The 16,947-nt window shown below is 38.7% G+C and overlaps 1 long non-coding RNA gene across 2 annotated transcripts in view; it reads right to left on the reverse strand.

Moving 5' to 3' along the window:
- Positions 1–3,314: 3,314 nt before the first annotated feature.
- The window catches only part of LOC123626482, an 85,912-nt gene continuing 72,279 nt past the window's right edge, over positions 3,315–16,947 (reverse strand). The window contains exons 4-5 of one of the 2 annotated variants that reach the window (XR_006730877.1): positions 15,488–15,659; positions 3,315–4,140 (exon numbers count right to left, since the gene is read on the reverse strand). This is a non-coding gene — a long non-coding RNA (uncharacterized LOC123626482). Of the gene's footprint in view, positions 4,141–15,225; positions 15,416–15,487; positions 15,660–16,947 lie in introns of those variants that run through there. The other variant, XR_006730878.1, reaches the window with a different exon arrangement.

The raw sequence follows: 16,947 nt of genomic DNA on the forward strand, positions 1-16,947 counted from the left end.
TAGAAAGAAAAGTGTCAGCCAGGAGTGTGGTCATCTGAAGGGTTGACTGGGGCTGGAGGGTGCCCTGCCAAGATGGCTGCCTCCCATGGCTGTTGGCAGGAAGCCTACATTCGTCGCCATGTGGGTCTCTCCATAAGGTTACTTGCATGTTCTCACAACATGGCACTGATTTTCCCCAAACTGGGTAATCCAAGAAAGAGGTCTCCGAAAAGGAGACCATAATGCCTTTTATGACCTAGTCTCGGAATTCTCACACTGTCATTTTTACCACATTCTACTCATTAGAAGTCAGTTCAGTCCACACTACAGGTGAGAGGGAACAGGCTCCACCTTTTGAAGAAAGGAGCATCAAAGTATTTGTGGACATCTTTTTAAACCACCACACTGGCTATAATTAGAAGTTGAAGAAACAGTGTGTTGTAACATCAGTCCAGTGAAAAAGAACTGGGACAGACCAGTTATTTGGAATGAAGTCTCAGGATGGGAAGTTGCTTTTTTTTTTTTTTTTTTTTTTGAGACAGAGTCTCTCTATGTTGCTCGGGCTAGAGTGAGTGCCGTGGCATCAGTCTCACTCACAGCAACCTCAAACTCCTGGGCTTAAGCGATTCTTCTGCCTCAGCCTCCTGAGTAGCTGGGACTACAGGCATGTGCCACCATGCCCGGCTAATTTTTTTCTCTATATGTATATTTTTAGCTGCCCAGATCATTTCTTTCTATTTTTTTTTTTTTTTTTTTTTAAGTAGAGACAGGGGTCTGGTTCTTGCTCGGTCTGGTCTCGAACTCCTGACCTCGAGCAATCCACCTGCCTCGGCCTCCCAGAGTGCTAGGATTACAGGCGTGAGCCACCGTGCCCGGCCAGAATGGGAAGTTTTAAATCCATACATTTTTGAGCAAATACTGAGAACAAGTGTTCGTAACCATCTCTGGAGAGAAACAAGACTAGGAAATGAGACTGAAAAGGGCTATAGTTTTGCAGCAGAGAAGACCAGTCCTCAAACTCTGCTCTGGCAGCAGCAGGAGAATCAAACCTACAAAGGGCCATTACTGACATGAAAAAGAACACTGTGCTTTCTACCAGGTGCTAGCCTATAAGAAAGAAGTCTCTGCCCTAGAGAATGAGCACACAGTGTCAGGCAATATGGGGTTATTAGTGGACTGACAAGCCTAAAATACAGTCAATTGTAATAAAAAGTTTGCCAGAAGAAGCCCAGAATTTGAACTCTGCAGGAAATAGGCGGTTCTAATCCTTCCCTTCCCCCTCTCTTTACGATTTAATACTTGGCAAGAGAAAGGTCACTTGACAATATTTATTAGCTCATTAACTGTAAGTGTCTTTGCTGCCATGGGGGATATTTTTTATCACAATTCTGTTCTACAAGCTACACTGCAGGTGTCTCTCCGTTGTGCAAGTGAAATGGTAAGCATTAGTTTTATTCTGGCATCCAAAATCCATATCAAATGTTACTTTTTTTCCAGTGGATGAAAAGGAACATGATCAGACTTGAGTCAGGCTTGGCGAACTTACATGACGCCAGTGAGGCAAATACCAGCGTTGCCTGCACGTGGGCAGTTCTTCCCAGATGATGAGCTTGGGCTGTCTCTTTCCCCTGCTCAGATGCCCAGCCCCAAGAAAAGCGAAGAAAGGAAAGAGAATTAACATGCACTAAGTGCCAGACTATATTAGCACCCATATAGACACCATTTAATTAAATTTTCCCGACAGCTCTAGTAGATAAAACAGAAAGCTTTGCCACTAGTAAACTAGATGAGAAAACTGACTCTCTGACAAGTTAATGTGCTCAGTCCCACAGCTTTTATATGGGGAACCTGGGGTCCAAACCTAAATTTGTGCTTTTTCAAACATACAATATTTGATGCAAAAAAAAAAAAAAAAACAAAAAACCAGTATTCTCAAACATACAGGTTCTCATTTGCTTTCTAGAAAAATCTGAGCTTGGTTTTAGATAAGTCAGTAGCAACAATAGAATAAAATGCTATGGCACCTCATAGAAAAAATTTATCTTCTTAGAATTAGGAATGCTGATATACAAAACTATTTTTAAATTTAATGTTTTCAACATAAATATGATCATAGTGTACTTATGATTTATGTTTTCTTGGCAGGGGGGTGCAGTCTATACGCCTGCCAGCTCTAGGTGGTAATGAGATGATGTTTCCTGACCAAAAAATACTAGGTAATTTTTCATTCATTCATTCATTCATTCATTTTTTGCATTCACACTCCACCCTTGGCCTTAACTTCTAATCATTCTTAAAAACTCAAGTGCCAACTTTCCTGAGAAAGTTATCTTCTCATTAGCACCATATTCATACAACCTTCTTCGTTTTTTTACTGATCACCGCATACTTTTTCTTTTTGCTAGTTTAACTGCAAAGAGTATCAATTCTTTGAGGGCAGAGATTTTGTCTCACTCACCTCTGTGTGCTCTGTGCCTACCCTGCTGGCCGCCATGTAGTAGATTCTCAAGTTGTTAAAAGAATGAATCAATCATTAGTTAACACGATGAGAGAGTTTTATTAGGTACCTATTGTAGTCTGTAATAATTTACAGCCCATCTAATGTTGAGTGCCACTGCTTTGGTGATATTTGAATCCAGAGCTCATGGCATGATGACACCAGTAGAACACTAGGACATGAACATATCAAAGACCAAATCAAGCTCCCTTTTCCTCCCTCCTTCCCTCTCTCCTCCCTCTCCTCCTTGTCCTCTCCCTTTCTCTCCTTCCCTCCCTCCCTCCCTCTCTCTCTCTCTCTCTCTCTCTCTCTCTCTCTCTCTCTCTCTCTCTCTCTCTCTCTCTCTCTAATACACACACGTCTTTTCTCAGATCAGGAAATCAATAAAACATCCCATTGCCTCGCTCTGGGATGAAGGACTTCTGAAGTTCACTTATGTAGGTCTGATTTGTAATGGACCCTGACTCTGCATGACTCCTACCCATGACTAGGGCCCTGGTAAACTTTTGAAGAAAATGCTGTCTGTCGGAAGAGAGATTTGCCAGCATTTGAGAACATCCCATAGGACACGGAACTGAGAGTTCATCATCTCGTGAGTCCAGCAGAAAGCGTGTGGCGCAAGAATATGATTAGCCATGACAGGCCAACTGGTTAAATTTTTCATCATTTCTCAGCATTAAAGTTAATGCCTATTTAGAATGGATCTAGCCATTCCAGAAGGTAAAGAATACACCGTATTTAAATGGAACCATCACAGAATGTTAAAACAGGAAATCCTTCCAGGGTTTCGAAATAAGTGGATTTTATAAGATAATTAACTGAATTCCCCACTTATCCTATTCCTTTTGATTGGAATGTTGCAGAATCACTTTTTTAAAAAAGAAAGCATTAAGGATTATTTATTTCACTTTTTTCCCCCACCCATGGGGGCTCAGAAAATGACCTTTCTGCTTTGCATTACTCCGTGTTTATGATCAAAGAGGATCTAACGAGCCCAGTTGCAAAGGGCTTGTTACTCCGAATCAGCCCTGAGGTTGGTGGGGACGGCAGAGAAGCGGAGACGAAATGGGGGTGCTAATGATATTAGGGAGAACAGCTCTTCGGGGGAAAGCATTTATTTGACAGGTTTCAGGAGAATTATGGAGATAATTAATATTGGCAGGCACGCACATTTGGTGCAGGGAGGGCTTCAAACTGCAACTGACGAGGTGCCAACAGATGTGAAAGTCATCGTCCTTTGGAGTTAAAATGCCGTCTACATTCGCACGAGGGAGCATCAGTTCTTGCTTGGGGGAGGTTCAGTACCAGCAGGCTATAGTTTTATAAATTACCAGCTGCATCTATATTTTTTTAATCCTTCAGAGAGTGTTCCTTAGGTTGCCTTTCAGAATTTTTCCTCCTTTCTGAAGCAAACGTGCCCCGTAGCCAGAACAACCATATGTCCCAGAATGTGGAGAACGGTTCTGATTTTAAGTAATGTACCCTGTCGCGTACCCCCCCCCCCATGTGTTAGATCGTGTGACCAATGTGGGGTGCACACGGTATGGTCACCACAGGTTCAGCCGTTCCAGATGAAGACGTGCATTCGAGCAGCTCTCAGACGGTTTGATCATCCAGCGCTTGCCGTAGCACCTCCTCCGGCTTGGCCTCCGTGCATGGTTGTTCTGGAGAAAAAGAGAAAGGCATTGCTCTCTTACGATATTTCAGGAAAACTGCTCTGTACAATTTCTAAAATGCAGACAAAACCAGTTTCTTTTTAATTAAGCAATGCATATTGCAGAAAAGTCAGAAAACATACATACCCAAGCAAACAAAAGAAAAACCCCTCGATCCTGCCAGTTACAGATAATTACTATTGACTATGTCAATGCACATATATAAACATAATTTTGATATTCCCTTTTTCCTTAACAAAAAATGTGGTCCTTTAATAGCCACGTACAGGTTTGTCACCATATTTTTCATTTAGCCACAAATCGTGAGCATCTTTCTACATCTTTAAATATTTATTTACCTCATTTTAATTGCTGCCTAGTACTCTGTAGTAAGAATATGTAGTAAGTTACTCAAAGTCCTTGGATGTTGTTGTTTTGATGCCTTATTATACGCCGTGCTGAGAAAAGGCACAGTTTTTTTTTTTTTTTACATAAAGCATGTGGGTGGTGATACAGGACTTTGTCCTGTAGAATTCTGCTGATTTTCCTGAAAGCTGCCAGGAATGATACTTGCTGTAACGTAGGATTGTCTAGTTAGTCCTTAATAGATTCAAACACATCAAGGACACAGTAATGAATCCCACTTTGATGTTTGCAATCATTTGCTATTGTCTTCCCTTTGGTTTCCTAAGGATTCTCTGGTGTCCAAACCAACTTTCTTGATAATCACGTTGCCATGATTATTATTATTATTATTATTTTGTCTGGCCGTGGCAAGCATTGCTCTGAGGTCAGTCTCTGCTTGTGTCTGTCTGGATTACATTTTCGGGTGGCGCATCACACACCATGTCTGCTCCCTGGCTCCGACTAACAAGACTTTAAAGAGATTTTTTTAAAGGCTCAGAAAGTTTCTTGGATATCAAACTGCTCTTATAAAAATAACATTTTTATGACTTAAAATGTAAATGAATCAGAAACATATGGATTAAATTTCCTTTGAAATGCCCAAGGGTTTAAATACTGAGAGAAGAGTCCTTGCAAAAATGAGTTAAACCGCGTTTTGCCAAAAATAAAACACTTGAAAAATTGTTTGGGATGTTTTGCGGATCCCTAGGTGCTCGTGGGTTCTCTAGTCTCTATTTGAAAAGTACTTAGATTTTCAAAATTTAGGTCACTCAATAAAATGCCCTTAGAACTCGTTCAATGGGCATTTGGATCTCTAGTTAAATGATATTAAAAAGTCAAATTTAGATCAAGTGTACTTGAAATACGCCCACTTACTCAGGGCATCATTATTTCCTCCTCTCCGATCATACCTTTCCTGCGTGAACACTGCATCAAGAGAACTCAGGCTATGTTGGGAAAAGATTGATCGCATCTATCAAACAAGTCCAAATTAACACCCCTATTTCACTTTTCCTTTTCTGTCAGTGGCTCCAGTATTTTCTTCTTCTGCTATCTTAGGTTAGTATCCACAGAAGCAAAGCCCAAGACAGATCTTTGCATAAGTGATTTATGGAGAAAATGCTCTCAGGAGAAATCTGGGAGGAAGTAATGGAAACAGATAAGGCAGAAGCTAAGCAAGATGTGCTTTCAGTGGAAGTCAAGCCTCAGCCTGATCCCACAGCACTCGGAAGCATGAATGGCTTCGTAGAGTTGTCTCACGTTGAGGCATGTTCCAAGACTTATCAGTCAGTCATTAGCTGTTAGCTGTTCCTGGAGGCAAGGCATAATTTCTCTGGTAGTGGGGCAGCTCCAGTCTCTCTCTACTGAGGACAATCTTTGAGGACATTTCTCCAGACAAGAGTATAGCTGTGGATCTTAGCAGACAAAACCCATTGCAGTTGGGAGATGATGCAGTGGGGACATAAATGGGATCTGGGCAGGGCACAAAACATCTACTACCTCCCTCCTTCTCACAGCCTTGAAGACATCCTTAACTACTCTCTCTCTCTCTCTCCCCCCCCCTCCCCCTCCCCCCACCCTCTCTCTCCCCCTCCCCCCCACCCTCTCTCTCTCCCCCTCCCCCACCCTCTCTTTCTCTCCCCCTCCCCCCCACCCTCTCTCTCTCCCCCCCCTCCCCCCCACCCTCTCTCTCTCCCCCTCCCCCCACCCTCTCTCTCTCTCTCTCTCTCTCTCTCTCTCTCTCTCTCTCTCTCTCTCATGCTTCCCTCTATTCAATCAGACATCAATTTTTTGCAGTTTTCTTGCATGTATCTTCTTCGCATATTTCCCACTGCACTCATGTGAGTCTACACTTTCTCCTCTAATACCTGGATTCCCCCACCCATTTCCCAGCCGAATTACCACTTTTAGAATATCCTGTAATTCAGGATATTCTACATTGCTATTCTACATTACTATTCTTCTCCAAACACCACTTTCAATTGCTTACGAATTAATTGTAATTCTTAAATATCTATGGGAACATTTCTCAAAATTTTTAAGATGAAGAATCCCTTGGAATCACAGTGTTCTCCTTGGAGCCCCATTAAATGCTAATATAGTAACCTTAGAACAATGACTGCTTTGCTATATCTTACAGTAACATAGATTACAATATGGAAAAGTAAAGCTTAAAAAACCTTGAAAAATATTGAGAATTTATCAATTAAACTAAATTTTAATTTAAATGAGATAATATATAAATATTGGCTACCATTATCATCACTATTGTTGCACAAGTCTCATAATTTGTCTCTCTGGTCAACAATACTGTCATCCTCCAGTAGTAGTTACACACAGAAGCCAGAGTGATCATGTTTAAACCCAATGTCCTGCTTTGCTTGTATCTCTTCCTAATTTATTGATATTTACAATGAAGCCCAGTCTATACCTTGGCCTATAACATAGCACAACCTGGCCCTGTTCACATCTCCAACTTCAGCTCCAGCTGCTGCTCAACACAGGCTCCCAGCTCATGGGCTTCCCTAGTTCCTTGTAGGTCTACCTCTTTCCTGCCTCAGGCCCTTTGCATGTACTGTTTGCTCCACCTGGAAAGGTCTCCTCCTCGTACTCCCCTTGAATGACTCGGCTCCATCTTTAAGTCTCAGCTTACATGTTTACTTCTCAGAAAACCTTTCCTGACTTGACTACCTAATTTATCGATTTAACAAGTATTTACTGAGCACCCACAGTGGTTTCCCTCCCCCCCTTATCTGCAGTTTCACCTTCTGTGATTTCAATTACCTGTAGTTAACTGTGGTCTGAAAAATACCAAATGGAAAATTCTAGAACTAAACAATTTATAATTTTTAAATCACACGTTGTTCTCAGTGGTGGGATGAAATCTCACATTATCCTACTCTATCCCCCCTGGGATGTGCATCATCCCTTTGTCCAGCATATCCGTGTTGCATGTGCTACCTGTACCTGTTTTGGTTATCGGATCAAAAAACTAGTACAGAGATGCTCGTCAACTTACTATAGGAGTATGTTCTGATAAGCCCATCATAAGTTAAAAATATCATAGGTCAAAAATACATTTAATACACCTGAGTTGTTGAACATCATAGGTGACAACAAGCCTACCTCAAACATGCTGAGAACGTTTACATTAGACTACAGTTGGCCAAAATCACCTACCACAAAGCCTATTTTATAATAGTGTTGGGTATCTCCTATATTAATAATTGGTTGAATACTGAAAGTGAAAAACAGTACTCAAGGTGTAGTTTCTACTGAATGCATATTTTACATCATGATAAAATAAAAAAACCCTAAGTCAAGCCATCATAGTCGGGGACTGTCTGAATATAGGGTTTGGTACTATCTGCAATTTTAAGCATCTCCTGGGGATCTTGGAACATATGCCCTGTGAATAAAGGGAGACCACTGTACTCTGTGCCAGATACCATTGTAGTCCCACAAAAAGAGTGAAACTCATTACGATAAAAAAGCAATAACCCCCATCCTTACAGTGCTTACATATAACTAGAGAGAAGAAAAAATAAGCCAATTATATGTGTTTGCACATGGGTACATGTGTAGAAGAGAAAATGAAAGTAAGGAGATAAGGAGTGCTAAAGTAGAATGACGGCAATTTCTAATACAGTGGTCAGAAAAGGCTTAAGAAAGTGATGTTTGAGCAAAGACCTGAAATAGAGCTACAAGTCCCATGTAGATACATACACAGAATCTACAGACATTCTGCATTTCAGGATCTTATATTTTCCCCCTTAAAGATACCTCTTAAAATTGCTAATTATTTAAAATTTTTTTTCTGTTTTCTTGGGGATCTGTTTTCCCCAATAGATTATAAATTTAATGAGGACAGAATCATGTCTCTCTTGTTTACTATTATATTCCCAGCATGTAACATTGTACCTGCTGCATAAAAATCACTCACTATATATTTATTCAGTGAATATTTATAGTTGTTTATTCTACTGAACCAAAAACTAGAAATCAGAAGAACGTTACTCTTGAATGCAACCTATTATATCAGAATGAAATGAAATGCTATTTGTGAAAGTACTTTTTGTGATGACAAAAGCTTAAAAAAGGGCAAATTTAAGTGAAATGGATTCTAATGCTGTCTCAAATACTTTTGAGAAAGACACATGGCATAAAAGGCGAATATCTTGGTGACCATCCTAGCAGTACAGTGTGTCCTATCATATGGCAACAGAGAGAAAAAACAAAGCCATATTCCACCACTGAATGGGTCTCCCTTTGTTCTTTCTCCAAGCATAAGAGAGAAAAGCAGCACCCACCCAATCTTCCAGATCTACCACTTTCCCTGTGAAAGCCTAAGATGCTGCGAAGACTGAATATGCACAGTAATTCATTAAGACTATTTTAAGTGGATGGATGGGAATGAAACCAATTAAATTGCTTGTTAATGGTCAATGGGAAAATTATAGAATTTTCCACTCTTGTGGAAAATTACCTTTAGATCTGGCAAGAAGTATCACTATTCTGAGCCTCGTGTTTCTGAAAAACCCACTCTGCCCTGTAGCAGAGCTCCTGTGACCAGGGCAGAGTCATGGGGCCAGAGACTTGTTCACTCAGAGACCATACCATGCCCTTATAGATCATGTTCTAGGTCCTGGAACCTCAGAATTCTTTGCCCAAACATCCCTGGTTTCACTTCCTGGGCCTATGCAGGCTCTTCACCAGGTCCTGCTTCCAAAGAGCAGAACCCAAAGCTAAAATGCCAAGGTCGGGTAGCCTGAGATGAGCTACTTGTGAGTGAGCACAGAGCCCAGTGGCTGGGGTGTCCACATGCATGTTTGGGAGGCACCTGCAGTACAGGGCAGAGCCCAGGGTGGAAGAGGAGGAAGGGCTGCTGGCTGCAGGGCAGGGCCTCGGTGGAAGGGAACTAGCTCTGTCAATGCCGCCATATTCTGGCTCAGCACTCAAGAAATTCTATGGGAATCTATGGAAATTTCTATAGGAATTCTGTTTGAATCTGTCCTTCTAACCTTGAAAAGGTGATGTACACAGAGGTGGGAGGTCTGCCCAAGTTGTGGGCAGGGGTTGCTTGGCTTGGATTGAGCCACCTCACTGCTCATGGTCTGTGAGCTGTATCCGCCCCATACCCTTGCCTGGGGCCTGTCAATGTCAGGCCCGGGCCTGTTCACTCCCCAATCTCAGACCAAAATTCTAATTCATTCTCCTTTTTCAAACTTGTCACGGAGTAAGAGGAGAAACTGTGCAGACCGGTAATACTTCAACCCAAAAGCGTGGAGTACATTCAAGAATTGGAAATCCAAGAGGTAGCCCTGTCTTTGTATACGTCAGCCCGTAGCTGGAGACTACCGCCCCCTCTAAAGGTCCCTGGGAGTGTGACACCCAGTGCTTGTGAGTTGGGTGCCAGGATGTGCCCATTAAGGTGTCATTTCTTAGAAACACCTACCACCTCTGAGGTTTATGTTGCAAGCCCTCTTCCTAGACTCCATTATTCCATCTAAGAAGAGAGACTTATTCTAAGAAGGCCAAGAAGGGAAATTAGGAAGCTGTAAGCAAGGGACACACAGTGTCTTGTCCATTATTCTGATGGATGTATTCAGAGAGAAGAGTTATGAATTCACTTAGATTATTGAGGAAAAATGACCTAGCAAATTAAATTCTAGGTGAAGTGGGAACTTTAAGTTTGCTCAGTGTTCTGCTAGAGACTTAAGATGTGTGCAATATCATTTCATGCTTCTTTGATAACTAAGGATATTAAACATCTTGTAATTTTTTTTACTGATCATACATATTTTCCCTTTGTAAACTGTCCATAAATTTGCTACTTGTATATTGCAGTTTTAGAGTGTTTCTTGTTCATTTGAATGAGTGTTTTATAATTTTTGTTCATCTTTTATTTTGTCATATACAAATGTTTTACTTTTTGTCAATTTATAATATACATTTTAGAGGATTGTGATCTCTGTTGTATAAAATCTACATAGTAATTAGGACAAAAATAATCCTTAGCAAAATTGTCTTTTACCCATGTGTGTGTGCTATGTAGTTACATTTATTTAGAGATCATTGTAGATGTACATTTAGTTGCAAGAAATTACACAGAAAGATCCTGTGTAACATTTACCCAGTTTTCCCTAATGATAACATCTTGCAAAATTATTGTGCTATAGCACAACCAGGATATTGACATTGATATTGTCAAGATACAGAATGTTTTCATCACAAGAATTTCTCAGGTTGCCTTTCTATATCCACAACTCCTGTCTCCCACTCATACCCCCTCATCCCCAACAAGTACTAATCTGTTCTCCATTTCTATAATTTTGTCAGTTCAAGCATGTGCTATAAATGCAATTACACAGTATGTGAGGTTCTGGGATTGGCTTTTTTTCATGCAGCATAATTCTCTGAATTCAGGTTGTTCTGTATACTATCAATAATAGTCTTTTTTTCTTTTTTTGAAATTTTCTAGGTTGACAAACATGCTTTGTCAACTAAGGACATTGTTACTTCTTTCTTCTATTTCCCTTTATTGCCTAATGGCACTTCATAGCACTTCTCGCACTATGTTGAATAAGTCATGAGAGCTGATGTCTTTGCCTTTCTCTCAAGCTCAGGAAGAAAACATCAAGTCGTTTAGCATTAAGGAAAATGTTAGCTGAAAGTTTTTGTTGGCGCTCTTTATCAAGTTGAGGAAGTTTGCCTCTGTTCCCATTTTTCTGAGTTTTTTTTTCATAAATGAGTGTTGAATTTTGTCAATGCTTTGTACTAATACAATTATATTTCTTCTTTAGCTGTTTATATTATGCAATACATTGACGGATTTTGAATATTGAACCAGTATTCGATCCTTGGAATAACTCTCTTTGGTAATGATGAATAATTCTTCTTATATATTGACTTCTATATGCTAATATATTGTTAAGGATTTTTGTGTCTATATTCATGAGAGATGTTGGTCTGTAGTGTTTTTTGTTATGCTGTTATTAATTCCAAGTATTTTTATAATTTTTATTTTAAAAATTTCTCTAATAAATAGGAGTTTTACATTTTATCAATTTATAATATAAATTTTGGTGTTGGGGTAATACTAACTCCACAAAATGAACTGGCAAATGTTCCTTTCCTATTTTCTCAAAGCAATTGTATAGAACTGCTGTTAAATACGTGTGTTTGCAAGCTATTTAGCCTGGAGGAATTCCTGTTTAGGAATTTTTAAATAATGTGTTCAATATTTCAGTGGTTATAAAACTATTCAAATAACCTATTTTATATTGCGTGAGTTGTAGTAGTTTGTTTTTTAAGGAAGTGGCCCATTTTGTCCAAATTGTCAAATTCATGTGTATCGAGTTCTTATTCATAGTATCTGCTTATTACCCTTTGGATGTCTTGCAGTAGTGATATCCCTGTTTCATTTCTGGGATAGGTGAGTTCTTTTTGCTTTGACAGTCTTGTTTGAGGCTTGTTAATTTTACTGATCTTTTCAAAGAAACCAGCTCTTGGTTTTATTCTCTGATGTTTTTCTGTTTCCAATTTTAGTGATTTCTTTTTATTATTTACTCCTGCTGCCTACTTTGGGTCTATTTTTTCTTCTTTTCTAGGCTCTTGAGTTGGGAATAGATTATTGACTGGAGACTTTTCTTCTACAGCATTTAGTGCTGTATATATATATATTTTTAATCAGCTCTGCTTTAGATGTGTCCCACAAATTTTGATAGGATGTGTTTTTATTTTCATTCAGTGTCCCATATTTTTAAAACTTCTTTTGAGACTTCCTCTGTGACCATGGGTTACATCAATGCTGTTGTTAAGTTTTCAAGTGTTTGGAGATATTCCTTGTTATTACTTTCTAGTTTGGGTCTTTTTGGTTGGAGAGCATACTCTGTTGAATTTAAATTATTTTAAATTTTTTGAGGTTTGTTTTTACGGCTCAGGGTCTATTTCAGTATATGTTCTGTGAGCACTGGAAAAGAACACATAGTCTGTTGTTGTAGAGTAGAATGTTCGAGCAATATCAATTAAATCTTGTTGTCTCATGTTATTGAGTTCTTCCATATTCTTATTGGTTGTTTTTTGTTTTTTTTTTTTTTGGTCCAATTGTTGAGTGAGGGGTGATGAAGTTTCCATCATTTTCACTTATTTTCCAGCTTTGTTGTTTGCTATGTCCCTTGGTGAGTTGACCCTTCTCTCTGTCTCTGGTAATTTTCTTTGTTCTGAAGCTCACTTTGATATTATTGAATAATGTTTGCATGATATATTTTTTCCCTTCCTTTTCCTTTCACCCTGACTATATAATTATCTTTGGAGGTTATTGTAAACAGCATATAGTATAGTGTGCCATGTTTTTAATTCACTATGCCAATCTTTGCCTTTTAAGTGGGTGCTTTATTTATTACATTACATGTACATAATTTATCATACTCTACTGGTGTGTCATTTTACTGGTTATCTCATGTTCCTTTACCCTCCCTCATTTATAACATAATTGTCTTAAATCTTTCCTCTACATATACTTAAAATCATATCAGATAATGTTATGATTGTTGCTTCAAACATTAGTCACAATTTAGAAAATCCAAGAGGAGAAATTAAATCTATTTATCCATATTTTGCTTACCATGTTCTTTCTTTCTTTACTGAAATACCAAGGTTTCTTCTTTTATAATTTTGTGGTTGGAGAACTTTATTTAGTTATTCTTTTAGGGAGGTATGCTGGCAACAAATTTAAACTTTATTTTATCTGTGAATGTCCTGATTTTCCATTAATTCCTAATGGTTATTTTCACTGAGTGTTGCATTTTGTATTAACAATTGATTTACATCAGCACTTAAAAAATATTTGCCACTTCCTGTGATGCTCACGGTGTCTGATGAAAAAATCTGCTGTTCAAATTGTTTTTCCCTTATAGATAAACTGTCATTTTCTTGCTGCTTTCTATATTTTTTTCCTTTAGTGATCAGAAGTTTAATTATTAAATTTCTTGGTGTAAGTTTCTTTGCTGTGTTCTGTTTGGGGTTCTCCAAAGCTTCTCAAATCTGTAGGTTTAAGTCTTTGCAAAATGTGGACAGTTTCAGCCATTATTTCTTCAAGTACTTTTTCATCCCCTGCTTTCTCTTTTCTTCCCAGGACTCCAGTGACACGCATATTGGATCTTTTATATAGTTTCACAAGTACAGGGCTTTGTTCATTTTATCCAGTCTGTTGTTCTGACTGGATAATTTCTATTGTTCTGTCTTCCTGTACGTAAATTCTTTCCTCTATCTTTTCTATTCTGCTGTTGAGCCCATCCACTGGGCTTTGCATTTCTGTTATTGTATTTTTCAGTTCTAAAACTGTAATTTGGTTCCTCTCTTTTTTCTTTTCTGAGATTTGTAGTATTTTTTCATTTGTCTCAAGCATGTCTATAATCAATTCTGGTAGTACTTTTACCAAGGCTGCTTTAAAATCTGTGTCAGACAATTCTAACAACTTTGTCATCTCAGTGTTGATATTTATTGATTGTCTTCATTTAGTTTGAGATCGTCTTTAGTCATTGTATGATAAGTAATTTTGGATTGAATCCTGGATATTTTGTATTGTGGGACTGTAGTTATTTAAACTTTTAGTTGGCTTTTTCTGACATTGCTCAGAAGGGAAAGGTGACACATCACTATTACTGCGGGGCAGGGTTCAAGTCTTTCTCACATGGTTTCCATTGGCACCATGGTGGGGGTGGCCTCACTGCTGAAGGAGAATGCTAAACATTTGGACTCTGCACTAGGCTCCTTCTGACACCAACAAGCAAGGAGGGAAGGAACACCTCATTAATGCCAAGTAGGTGTTGACGTCCAGGCTCTCCGTGGGGTCTCCCCTAACACTCCAGGTAGGGCCTTTGTGCTTGTCTGTGGCAATGAATGTCCCAGCTTCCTCCTTATTCTTCTTTGACACGACCTCTGCAGGGCTCTTGGCGGACCTTGTTGCGACCTCTTCACATGGACATCTAGACTTTCCGCTCTGTTTTTACTGATGTGGACAGGGTGGGTCACTTTTTATTTTTCTTTCTTTGCTTCCTTTTGTGGTAGTGTATGGCTGGAATAGATTGTCTAAAAGTTTTCTCTCTTGCTGGGCTGCCCTATCCTGGCCTTTGGCTAAAGAAAGCAGATTTTATTCGGGTTGGTGGTGTTTCTCCTTTTGTCTGTGCACATTGGCACGTCTACACACACATTTTTTCTAAATTGCCACCATCTTCAGCTTCAAGAGGGGGATAGAAGAGACAAAAACCAACCAAACAAAAAACCACCAATACAACTCACCACATTATTCCTTAGGTTTTAGGGTCCCTCATTCTCTTCATCCTGTTCCTCCTCCTAATTACAACTAAGAAGCCTGGACATTATATACAAAATAAACAGGAGACTCTGAAAGATGAAGTATAGCTACTTCATATTCCCTGAAGTACAAGTCCTTAAATCTTTTATTTCTCCCAGTTGGTTTGTAAGCATCTTATTTTTATTTTGTAGGTGCCACATGGTTCTTCTTATGTTCATTCTTAAGTTTATAAATAGTTATGTATATCGTCACTGTTTTTAAGTCTAGCCTGTGTAGGATCTAGAACACTTGAATCCTCTACCAGTTCTCAATTTCTCTCAAACTGCAGGGAGAGTCCAAAGAAACACATAAATGAAAAACATGCCAGAGAGAATCACATTTTATTTCTAAGTGGGGCTTTGATTCCACAACCTTGTACAACTTGCTGTTCTGGTGATTTGGGCCTGAACATATACGCATCTTAAAAGTAATGGTTGCCTCATTATGGCTTCCTTAAGCGCAGGGTGGAGAACACAGACTCTCGTATCACACAGCCTGGCTTCCACATTCCAGTCCGGGGACCTTGAGGAAGTTACAGAATGTTCTAACATCTCAGTTTATTCACCTATAAAATAGAGATAATAAGATAATTACCTGAAGAAAAATCTGCTGTCATACAAATTGTTTTTCTTCTGTAGGTAGAAAGGTAAGGTCATTTTTTCTGGTTGCTTTCCAGATTTTTTCTTTGTCTTTAGTTTTCAGAAGTTTCATTGTGGTGTGGATTTCTTTGGTTTATCTTCTTTAGGGTTCAGCCGACTTCTTGACCCTGTAGGTTTAAAATGAGGTAAGATTACCTGTGTTATATGCACATAGCATTTATAAGAGCTTTTGCCTCATGTGAACCATGTAAGTGTTACCTATTAGTATTACTAATGCTAATGTTCCTTCCCTCAAGGCAGCATAGAAGGCAGAAAAGCAGTACACTGTGATCCAAACCTACCCCTCCCATGGAAAGCTGCATCTTTTGATCTTTTAAGCCTGAAGATTCTTACTTATTGTCCTTTCTGCTTTGGTATTTGTACATTTTCCTTGAATATATGAGCAGTTCCCTAACACCATGGGTACTGGGATACTTTTCCACTATGTTTTCTAACTGGTTATTACTACTAAAGATCATAACTTCTTTGTGACTGTAGTAAAGTGTATATGTTACTATTCTTACTCATTCTAGGAGCTTTTTAGTTGTTTTTTTTCCTGCATTTTCCAGATAGCCAATTATTTCATAGGCAAACAACAATTCCAGTCACTGTATCTTTTACTTGAGTTACAAGATGTATTATACTACCAAGAACTTTCAAAAACTGCATTTTCTCTGCCCTTTTGATGTCCTATCTAGGTAAAACATCCATTCTCTAATTTCTAGATCAACAACTTCCTTCATAATTATCATCTTTCCTTCCTTTGCTCTGCATTCAGGAAAACATTTCACTAATGATGTTTTTCTTTTTTACTGCCTTCAACATGTTTATTAATAATTTTAGCTGGGCAAACATCTCAAGAATATTTTTAGACATTGAAGCTCCTTTATTGTAGAATTAGGTAGATATTTGGTTCATCTTCTATGATAATCCTATTTGCTTGTGGTGCATCTGCGTTTGGTCTGTGCATAGGTAAAGAAAACTCTAGGGTATTTCTCTGCCCAATTCTTTGGAGCTGCAATCAATAAAATTTCTATTCATTTTTTTCTCTTGTACTTACTTTCCAGTAGAGTTGCAATGTCTTGTTTTTTAATGTATCTTTAGGATCTCTTAAAAGAAATTTAAAGATAGTGTATCAAGTGTAACTGGTGTGCTACCATTTTAACACAGAAATCTTTGGATCAAATGACAGCAAGCCTGTGTTACTCATCATCTGTAGGAACTGGAGTATGCACCTCTCTGCTCTCAGTTTGCTCTTATCTAAACTGAGGAGGATGAGTATGCTAACATTATTTATAATATTTTTGCATTACTAATATAACTTTGGATCATATGCTTGTACTAACAGGGATGTTTAAATTGTGAGCTAGATATAATGCTATTTAATGAAGATTATTAAAAACATATATACAAATA

The sequence above is a fragment of the Lemur catta genome, chromosome 22 (genome assembly GCF_020740605.2).
Source record: "Lemur catta isolate mLemCat1 chromosome 22, mLemCat1.pri, whole genome shotgun sequence".
Lineage (NCBI taxonomy): Eukaryota > Metazoa > Chordata > Mammalia > Primates > Lemuridae > Lemur > Lemur catta.